Below are 10,360 nucleotides of genomic sequence, written 5' to 3'. Positions count from 1 at the left end.
ACTCACCATTTCCTGGTACATAAACATCTTCCATGATTTCCATCAGCCACTCAACAAAATGTTTTTTTTTTTTTTTTAGTCTTTATTTGTTGGATAGAGAGACAGTCAGAAATTGAGAGGGAAGGGAGTGATAGAGAAGGAGAGAGAGACCTGCAGCACTGCTTCATCACTTGTGAAGCTTTCCCTCTGTAGGTGGGGGCTGGGGGATTGAACCTGGACCCTTGAGCACTGTAACGTGTGCTCAAGCAGGTGCGTCACCACCCAGCCCCTTTAACAAAATATGTTTTTCTTTTCTTTTCTTTTCTTTTTTGCCTCCAAGGTCAACACTGGTAGTCCTGGCACTACAAATCCACTACTCCTGGCAGCCATGTTTTCCCCTAATTTTTAAAAATTATTTTAAGAAAAAATATCTTATTCCTTTATTTATTTACTATTGGGTAGAGAGAGGAGAGTGAGATAGAGAGGGAAAGAGACAAAGACATCTTTAGCCCCAGCCCTGCTTCAACACTTATGAAATTTTGGAGTTGGGGACCAAGAGTTTGAACCTGGGTCCTTGCTCATTGTAATGTGTGCACTTAATGAGATCCACCACAGCCTGGCCCTCTCTATTTCTTTTTACCTTTTTTTTAAAATTTTTATTCAACAGGACAGAGAGAAATTGAGAGGGCAGGGGGAGATCAAGAGGGAGAAAGACATCCGCAGACCTGCATCATTATTGGTGAAGCATCACCGCTGTAGGTAGGGAGCAGAGGATTAAATCCGGGTCTTTTCACAGGTCCTTGCACATAGTACTATGTGCACTTAGCTGGGTGTGTTATCGCCCCAGTGCCTGCCCCCCATACGTTTTTCTCTGGTTTTTGAATCTATTTTCTATCACTTCCCCATCTGGAAGTTCTAAGTCAGAAACCAGCAAACCATGGACAACTGGCCAAACCTGCCTACACTTTTATTTATAAATTACACTTATTGGATCACAGCTATGTCTACTAGTTTACACAATGTCAGTGGCTGCTGTCCTAGAAGGCAGAGCTAAGCAGTTACAACAGAGTTTTTTTTTGTTTTTTTTTTTTCTTTCAGGGTTATTGCTGGGGCTCCGCACCTGCACTACGAATCCACTACTCTTGGAGGCCATTTCCTCCTCCATTTTTGTTGCCTTTGTTGTTGTTATTTTTATTGTTGCCATTGCTGTTGTTGTTGTTGGATAGGACAGAGAGAAATGGAGAGAGGAGGGGAAGACAGAGAGGTGGAGAGAAAGACACCTGCCGACCTGCTTCACCGCCTGTGAAGTGACCCCCCTGCATGTAGGGAGCCGGGGGCTCAAACCGGGATCCTTAAGCCGGTTCTTGTGCTTGGTGCCATGTGAGCTTAAGCTGCTGCACTACCGCCCTGCCCCCACAACAGAGACCTTTATATTTGTTTTTTGCAGACACAGTTTGTAGACAGCTATGTTATGTCTTTGGACTCAGACATAGCTGTTGAATAAATGGTAAATAAATAAGTGAATAAGTGAGGCCAAGACTGGTTTAATGGGTCAGTCAGCTCATCCCATATGTTCCCTCATCTTTTGCATGTACACAGCTCTGCATGCTCTTGGATAATAATTAATAAAAGACTTCCACGGGCTTACATGGGGCTTAACAAACAGAAGGTTTATTACAACACAGTTATTTAGATACTGCAAAATGGGCAAAGGGGCAAAGATCAGCTAGTCATGATAGTAGGGAGCCATGAGTCTTTAAGCTAGTTACCAGCACTCAGCTACACATGTTCAGGTCCCGGGGGAAGTGGCATTGTGGGTCCTGGTGAGAAGGAGAGCAGGAAAGGACAGCATGAACAGAGAGCGATTTCCACCAGACACTTGCTTAAATAACTTCCTATATACATTCACAATTCCTTCTGGGCTTGCAAATGTCCATTGTATTCTTGTCAGGATGGCATCAGTCATATGCTAATTACACCATGTCCCAAAACTCTTGGGCCAGGGAACATCCATGCCTGGTGACCTTTTCATAAGGCAGGGCAGAATCATATTTCTGGACACCCCCACCCCACACAAGAATTGGGGCAGGTAGAATGAAGGAATTTTATTCAGGCATGCTTCTCATGGAGAGTTTCATGGTCACTGCAGCTGGGTAGCAATGTGAAAGGTCAGAATACGTCAGGACTCTGAGTTACAACTGACAGCAACTCTGTCATAGAGTTTAGAACACCTGAGTTTTATCGGAGGACGGTTTTCAGCTCTGATGAAACGCAAAAAACTCCTGCAAAATCGGGGGGGGCTGAATAGAGAAGGTTATTTGTTTCCTTTTTGTTCCCCTGTCTCTCCTTCAAATGCACTTGCATCTACCTGCTTTCTTTTCCCCTTAAACAGACAAATTTGCCCCAAATGACAGCTAACTCAATGCCTAGCTTATACCTCTTCTATTTCATAACCTTAGGTAAGGGTCTCCCACCAAACACTCTCATTAGAATAGTCTTGAAGGAAGACTCTGATTGGTCAGATATGGCCCATATGTGACTGTCCACAAGCAAATCCCTGTAACAAGGGCTTTGAGGGTTCTGATTCGTCTGTATTCAGTCACATGATCACCCTTGACCTGTGATAGGTCTATTATCAAAGGGGAAAAGGTGGGTGTCAGCAAGCTAGGGAGCAAAACACGTCTCTTGGCAGATTGCAGAACTTCAACAGATGATGTCCTGCCAGGCCCAAACAGCAAGAGAGTGAGCAAGTATCTCAGAGAGTCCTGGAAAAGAGTCTATTTCAGAAGAGCAACATAAATGATGCTGAATCCTTGAAGCTACAGTTGGAGATTCTTGAATCCTTCCTGCTTCTAGGATTGGTCCTAGAAACAGAGATAGAGATGAGCCTTCAGAGAAGAGAGAGAGAGAGAGAGAGCCAGCCATTGGGCTCAGCTGGATGTATATGCATGTTCAGAGACTGGGCACCAGACCAGTGTTGAGGACAGATGAGGCTGCTGGTTCATCAAGCCATATCACATCTCTTTCCTCTAACCTTCCTGCCTAGAAGGTCCTAGAAGGGCTTCTGAACCTCTGCAGTCTTGCCAAACACTGACCACTTACCATTCTCTGTCCAGCAACAGCTCTCTGGTCAGGGTCTCACAGTAGCTGGGGAGGGAAGAGACAACACACACTTGGTCTTCTACTTACTTTTCTGGGAGACAGTCTTACTACCTCCACCGCATAAAAGAATTCCAAAATTTTGCATTTGGAAGGTACCCTGGTTGACCAATTTGACCCACTACCCAGCATGGGCATTCCTCTTCCTGACTTTCTGTCTTCTCTGCTTCAACACTGTGAGGCTGTCCACTGCCCAACATAGGCATGGAGGACAGCTCTGATTTCTCTGAACCAATGTCTGCCTCTTGGTTGTCTCTTCTCTCTGGCTCTAGCTCAGCACCCTGGAGGAACTTGAGAAGAAAAAATAATTGAATATCTCTTCTGAACTTCAGGTTTTCACATATCTGAGGAACATTATCATGTTATTTTACTCCCATGTCTTTTCTCCATGCAAACTCCTTAAGTCACTGTCACTTAGTGATAGTGGGTGGGTGAGGGATGGAGTGGGGCATAGGTGCCAGACTCTCCACCAGCACCAGCATGGTCAGGCTAGATTTAGTTTGTGAGCACAGCTTAAAAATGTGATCTTCTCAGTGCCAGTAGAGGAACTTGACTTCATGCATTCATTAGGGTGCATATAGGTAGAATGTACATGGAAATACAAGCAGGATGTGCTCAGTTAGAAAATCTGACTTTTATGATGAATGACATAGTGGGGGTTGTATTGTTAAATGGGAATCTGGGGAATGTTATGCATGTACAAACTATTGTATTTACTGTTGAATGTAAAGCATTAATTCCCCAATAAAGAAATAAATTATAAAAAAAAAGTCAAAAAAAAAAAGAAAATTTGACTTTTGAGAGTCAGGCGGTAGCACAGTGGGTTAAGCACACATGGCATGAAGTGCAAGGGCCGGCGTAAAGATCTGGGTTCTAGTCCCCGGATCCCCACCTGCAGGGGAGTCACTTCACAAGCGGTGAAGCAGGTCTTCAGGTGTCTATCTTTCTCTCCCCCTCTCTGTCTTCCCCTCCTCTCTCCATTTCTCTCTGTCCTATCCAACAATGATGACAACAACAGCAATAATAACTACAACAAGAGAAAACAAGGACAACAAAAGGGAAAATAAATATATAAATAAATATAAAAAAAGAAGAAAGAAAATTTGACCTTTTTCCCCTTGAGCAGAACCCCTAAAGTGGTGGTTTGGGCCTGTTCAATGTTTTAATATAGTTACTAATGGATCCATAGCATTTCTATTTCTCTCTCTGGTATCCTCTGCATTTGGCTGGTCTCCTGACGCCAGATGCCTCAAGGTGCCCACATAGCTGCTACAGTTCCAGACCTTGCATGCTAGAGAAGCAGAAGAGGAACCTGAGGAAATTTTTGACAGAAGTTTCCACAGAACACTTGCTCCCACATTTCATTGGCCAGAGTCAAATACTGTGCTGTTTTCAAAACATAACTGGTAAAGAGAATGGAGTCATGGTGATTAGCTTAAATTAATCAAGATGCCACAAACACACCTCCCCCCACCAGGTTCAAAGCATTGGCCTCTGAGATTGGAAGATTTGAATTCAAATTGTGACTCCCACCACTTTGTAACTTAACTCTGGTAGCTTAATATAAATCCCTGAATCATGCAATAACTTGATAAGCCTCAGTTTCCTCTTCTATAAATAGTGTTTGACCCATGGAAATGTGTACTACAACTTAAAGCATCTTGTACAGGTGCTGGTACACTTAATTAAATGTCATTTTTTTCCTTTCTCCCTTCGCTTGATCTGCCCACTAACACATGCCACTCTGGCTCCTAGCTAGCTGTCTTTTCTGTTTTTAAGCCCTATTTTTCATGTCTGATGTTTATGAAACCTTTTTTCCTCTTAAATCCTAAATGCAGGAATTTACATTTATCCCCCTTTACATGTTTTCAGCTCGTTATTCAACCTGTCAAGATATTTTTTGAATCTCCATTCTGCCATTCTTTCTATTAACAATCCCTCCGGCTTTGTGTCAGCTGCAAATTTGATAAGCGCATCTTCTGTTCTGCTTCATCCAAGCTGCTGAGAACAGGGGTGAGGTGGACAAGGTCAAGGGCTGAGCTGTGGGGTCCTGTTGGAGATGACTGTGGGCAGACATTGGAGGCCGAGTGCTGCTTCCACAGTGTCTGTGCCATCAAGCAGGACACACTTGGCCTTATTTAGAATTCAGAGGTTCTTGAATGGTCACACCACACTCTGCCCTTTGCCAGAGGCACCTTGGGATCCCTCTTGCCCTAGGTGAACTTTCAAGGACAGACAGCTAGACTTCAGCCATGAATGTTACATCCCTGTGAACTCACGCTTGCTTTGAAGGATCACAGCTTCCTCTTTTCTAAGTCCTTACACTTCAGTATTTGCCAGGGATTGTTATCAAACTTGCCAGACTGTTCTTACTAGGATTTAACATTTTCTTTTGTTCTAAAAAATTAGAACACACAGCTGCCAGTAGTCCAGTATTTCTTCAGTCTGTATAATCCCTCAAAGATGACGCCTGTCAGGGGGTCTGTACTTGCCCCAAGGGACTGGTGTCTGGAGAAATCTAGCCCCACCCCCTCCCAACAGTCACTCTGGCTTTGCATATTTTGACTCCAATTTTCTTTCCCTGCATCCCATACTCCCATTCATCTTCCCTCTCTTTCTGCCCGCACTCTCATTCATCCTTCCTCCCCTCCCTTCCTTTCTGTTTCTTGAAATTAAATATATATATTTCCCAATTTAGAATAATGAATACACATTCTTTGTAGAAAATTAGAAAAATATTCCCCTGAGACACTATTTGATTTCCCATTTAGTGTACTCTTGTCCCATTCTCTAGACATATCTGTTTCAGATAGTTGTAAACATATGCTAATATTATTCATATAAACCTCACAAATATTTTGAATGATTATGTACTATGGTTTTTTTAATGTTTTATATATTTATTTATTGTTCTATTTTATTTGATAGAACAGAGAGAAATTGAGAGGGGAAGGAGTGATAGAGAGGAGAGAGAGACACACCCACAGGCCTGTTTCACCATTCATGAAATGTCCTTCCTGCAGGTGGGGAATGGGGCTTAAACTATACTATAGTTTTTCTAGAATAAAGCCAACACATAAAAAGCAATACAGATGCATAACAGAAAATGCGTAAACTCTGAAAGTCCAAATACTGTTTTTAATACTGTTAAGTACTTCATTTTTAACATAACACATCCTCATACATTTTTCTCAGACTTACACACACACTCTGGAGAAATTTTGATGACTTTGTGTATGTACTGATTTTATTGAGTAAATACTGTTTCACAAGACTTGTCACAGGGGTACAGGTTCACAGCTTCCCCAAGAGAGGTATTAGTACACTTTTCTCCCTCCCCTTCCAAATTATTCTTTCCTTCCATCATGGCATACTGGGTCCCCCACCTTCTGATAACCCATTCCTGCCTTCCTCCTTCTGAGACCTTGGATCTGCTAAAATAGACTATACAGCTTACTCACAATTCTCCTTGTATTTTCACTTGCTCTATTTTTAAGTCCCACCTGTGAGTAAGATCGTGAGGCATTTGTCCTTCTGCTTCTGTCTTGCTTTGATGACTTTATGAGACTATAGACTCTACATATCCAGTATATGGTCCAGGGATAGATGGCAGACTCTTTGCTCCCTCATTGCTTTAATAGACTCCTGCCCAGGGTTTTCCTTTAACTTACTATTTTTCTTTTTGTTTTGTTTTTCAAACAGTACTGACATGAGCATTTTCATGCACTCTCCTTTTTCAATAGTTCCATTTACTTTCTCTGCACAGAATTCCATAAACCAAACACTTCTCTTAGCAGTATATATATATATTTTTTGCCACCAGGGTTATTATTGGGTTTCAGTGTTGCCATGATGAAGCCACCACTCCTGGCACTTTTCCTTCTTTTTAAATTTTTACTTTTTTATTTGTTATTTGATAGGATAGAGAGAAATTGAGAAGGGAGAAGGAGACAGAGAGGGAGAAAGATAGACACCTACACACAGACCATGAAGCTACACCCCCCCTTCCCCACCACAGATGGGCTTGAACTCTAGTCTTCATGCATGGTAATAATGGTAATGCATGCCCTTAACCAGATGTGCCACCACTGGGGCTCCCAGATTTTTTTTTAACTCATTGGAGTCTTAAACCCTTCTCTAGGAGAGAATTATCTAAAGTAAAGAAAGAGTGGATGTATTCTGCTTGTCTCCTACCAAGCAGGTTTTTTTAAATTTTATTTATTTATTAATGAGAAAGATAGGAGGAGAAAGAGCCAGACATCACTCTGGTACATGTGCTGCCAGGGATTGAACTCGGGACCTCATGCTTGAGAGTCTAATGCTTTATGCATTGAGCCACCTCCTGGACCACTCAAGCAGTTTTCTTATACCATGTGCTCCAAATGCTGGATCCCCACCACCACACCCCCATGTAATACAGAAACCTTTTGACCCATGGACTATAGGTTTTTAATGTTTTCTAGTCTCTGGTTGGAGACTGATATTTTTTCCTTCCATGAAGTCCTGCTTAATAGGTCTTGTGAAGGCAGATTTTATGCTTTTTCCTGTTTGTCCCTGAACAAGAACTTCCTCTGGCCAAAGTAAATTCAAAGGAAAATGAAAGACATGGGTTTCCAGAGAAGGCTTGAGAAGGTGAAAAGATAATTGCCTTCTGCATTTTCTCAGTCTTGATCATCTCAGGGTAAATTTGTGTCCTTTCAGGGTTCAGCTCCCCCTGGGCTTTGACCTTTGACCTCCCACAGCTGAGTTAGCCTGGGGCAGAGGGCGGGCGTGTTATGACCCGGACTGACTGGAATTATTTGCTGTTTAGCTTCAGGATATAATGGAGTTGCAAAGGCTGGTAAAGAGACCCTCCTGACTGAGTTGACCCAGAACAACTCAATCAGTGAGATATGTTACATAAGAAAGGACAGAAACAGAGGTCTGTATGTTCATACAGCCCATCCAAGGTACATGTTACAATTGCAAGGCCTGGAGTTCAAGCACCTAGCAAGAAGAATGCTTCTCAAGCAGTGAAGTAGTGCTGCAGGTCTCTCTCTTTTTCTCTCCCTTTATATCTCCCCCTTCCCTCTCAAGTTCTCTCTTCTATTAATATGAATTGGTTCAACCCCTATGGAAAACAGTCTGAAAATTTCTCACAACAGTAGAAATGAATATGCCCTATGGTCTAGCAATTCTTCTCCTAGGGATCTACACAAAGAGCACAATAACACCTATTCAAAGAGATTTTTGCAGTACAGTTAGTAATAGCCCAAACCAGTAGTTGCTCCTGTAACTGAACATGAGGGTCCCTCAGCCTCCCCTCACCCCACTGGAGTCAGGAGGCTGTCTCCCCAGTTTCAACCTTTAGGCTCAAAAACATAATAGAGCTGGATCCTCAGAGATAGCCGTAGGGAAAAATGGGAGAACTACTCAGATCTCTGCTGCTCTACTGGGCTTCAGGACCTACGAAGAGACTCTCAGCCCCACTCCTGTGAACTCTCAGGATGCTCACAGATAGGTCACCTACAAGGTAACATTCTTCCTGGGTTGTGACCTGAGCTGTTCCATGGGCTCCCAGACTCTACAGAAGCCAGTTCCTTGGGAAGTGAAAGAGTAGGGGGCACATCTTGGGGGAGTTTTAGGGGGAAGAAACAAGAGGAATGGGGCAGGAAGAAGGGAAAAGGGAGGCTCAGACAGAGTCTAAAGTAGAATATGTGTGACACACAGCTGACAAGAAGCCTGCTAATCCCAGAGAAGTGGCCAGGGGGCTACATACAGCTCCTGCTGGGTGCTCCCTTGGCTCTGCCTGGCGCTCTCTGCATGAATGGCTTCAGGCCCATGCCTTTTCTCCGAGGCTCCTGACTTTCACAATGGGCAGGGGCAGTGACAAGGAAGGTGGGCCTGAGAGTCTGCAAGTTTCATTTTGGGGTCACCAATACACACTAGTCTCCACTCTGCAGGGACTCTGGGGACAGTCCCCTGCCTCTCTGGATCTGCAGGAGTGACTAGGGCCCAGAGCCTCAGTTCCTCCATGAAACTACCCATTGCACGGAGCCACTCTCTGCCAAACTGGGGCCCTGGCAGCTTTATTATAAGTTTATTACATGCTAATTCAAGCAAATAAATTTGCCCCAGCTGTGAAGCAGGGGAGATTAATAACCTTAAAGATTACTTTGCTGCTTTGATGAGTTTCTTGAGCAGAATATATTTAGGAAGAGCAACTAGATTAGTCAAAACCCCCTTTAATTATTAGTGACACTGTGTAAATGACTCTATATGACTGGAATACCAACTACTTAACTCCCTGACCTTCGAATTCCAGTAAACACGTCCCATTACAGCCACATGCCATCTGAGTCCATAGCCACCACCCCCTGCTGGCCAAGGATCTGGCAATTCAAGCCCCCGGCTCCCCACCTGCAGGGGAGTCGCTTCACAGGCGGTGAAGCAGGTCTGCAGGTGTCTGTCTCTGTCTCCCCCTCTCTGTCTTCCCCTCATCTCTCCATTTCTCTCTGTCCTACCCAACAACGATGACAACAATAAAACAACAAGGGCAGCAAAAAGGGAATAAATAAGTTTTTTTTTAATATTTATTTTATTTATTTATTCCTTTTTGTTGCCCTTGTTGTTTTATTATTGTAGTTATTATTGTTGTTGTCGTTGTTGGATAGGACAGAGAGAAATGGAGAGAGGAGGGGAAGACAGAGAGGAGGAGAGAAAGATAGACACCTGCAGACCTGCTTCACCACCTGTGAAGCGACTCTCCTGCAGGTGGGGAGCCGGGGTTCAAACAGGGATCCTTATGCCGGTCCTTGTGCTTTGCGCCACCTGCGCTTAACCTGCTGCGCTACAGCCCGACTCCCAGTTTTTTTTGTTTTTTCTTTTTTAAAGGTATATATCCCCCTTTGCCATCCTAACCCTGAGACTAGTTTTCAGGGTCATGGGAGCTGCTCTGGGTGGGTGCTAGGAGAATCAGCTTTCAAATGAAGGAAATGATTTGTCTAAAGTCATGTTGTGTGTTGTTGGCCTCACGACCTCTACAGCTTTGGAATGACTCTTCTACTCCAAAATCTGAGACATTAGGGCTGCTTCCAGTGAAACCTGATGTGACTAAATCCAATTACTTGAATTTCCTTACCCTTATACCATTCCAAGCATACAGGCCCCTTGCTTCTCTCTGTCTTAACTCTCTTCCTCCAGGAGCCTTTTACTACTTGGAAATCCTACTTCTCTGGGTTCA

The sequence above is a fragment of the Erinaceus europaeus genome, chromosome 12 (assembly GCF_950295315.1).
Source record: "Erinaceus europaeus chromosome 12, mEriEur2.1, whole genome shotgun sequence".
NCBI lineage: Eukaryota > Metazoa > Chordata > Mammalia > Eulipotyphla > Erinaceidae > Erinaceus > Erinaceus europaeus.
Note: the sequence above shows the minus strand (reverse complement) of the source record.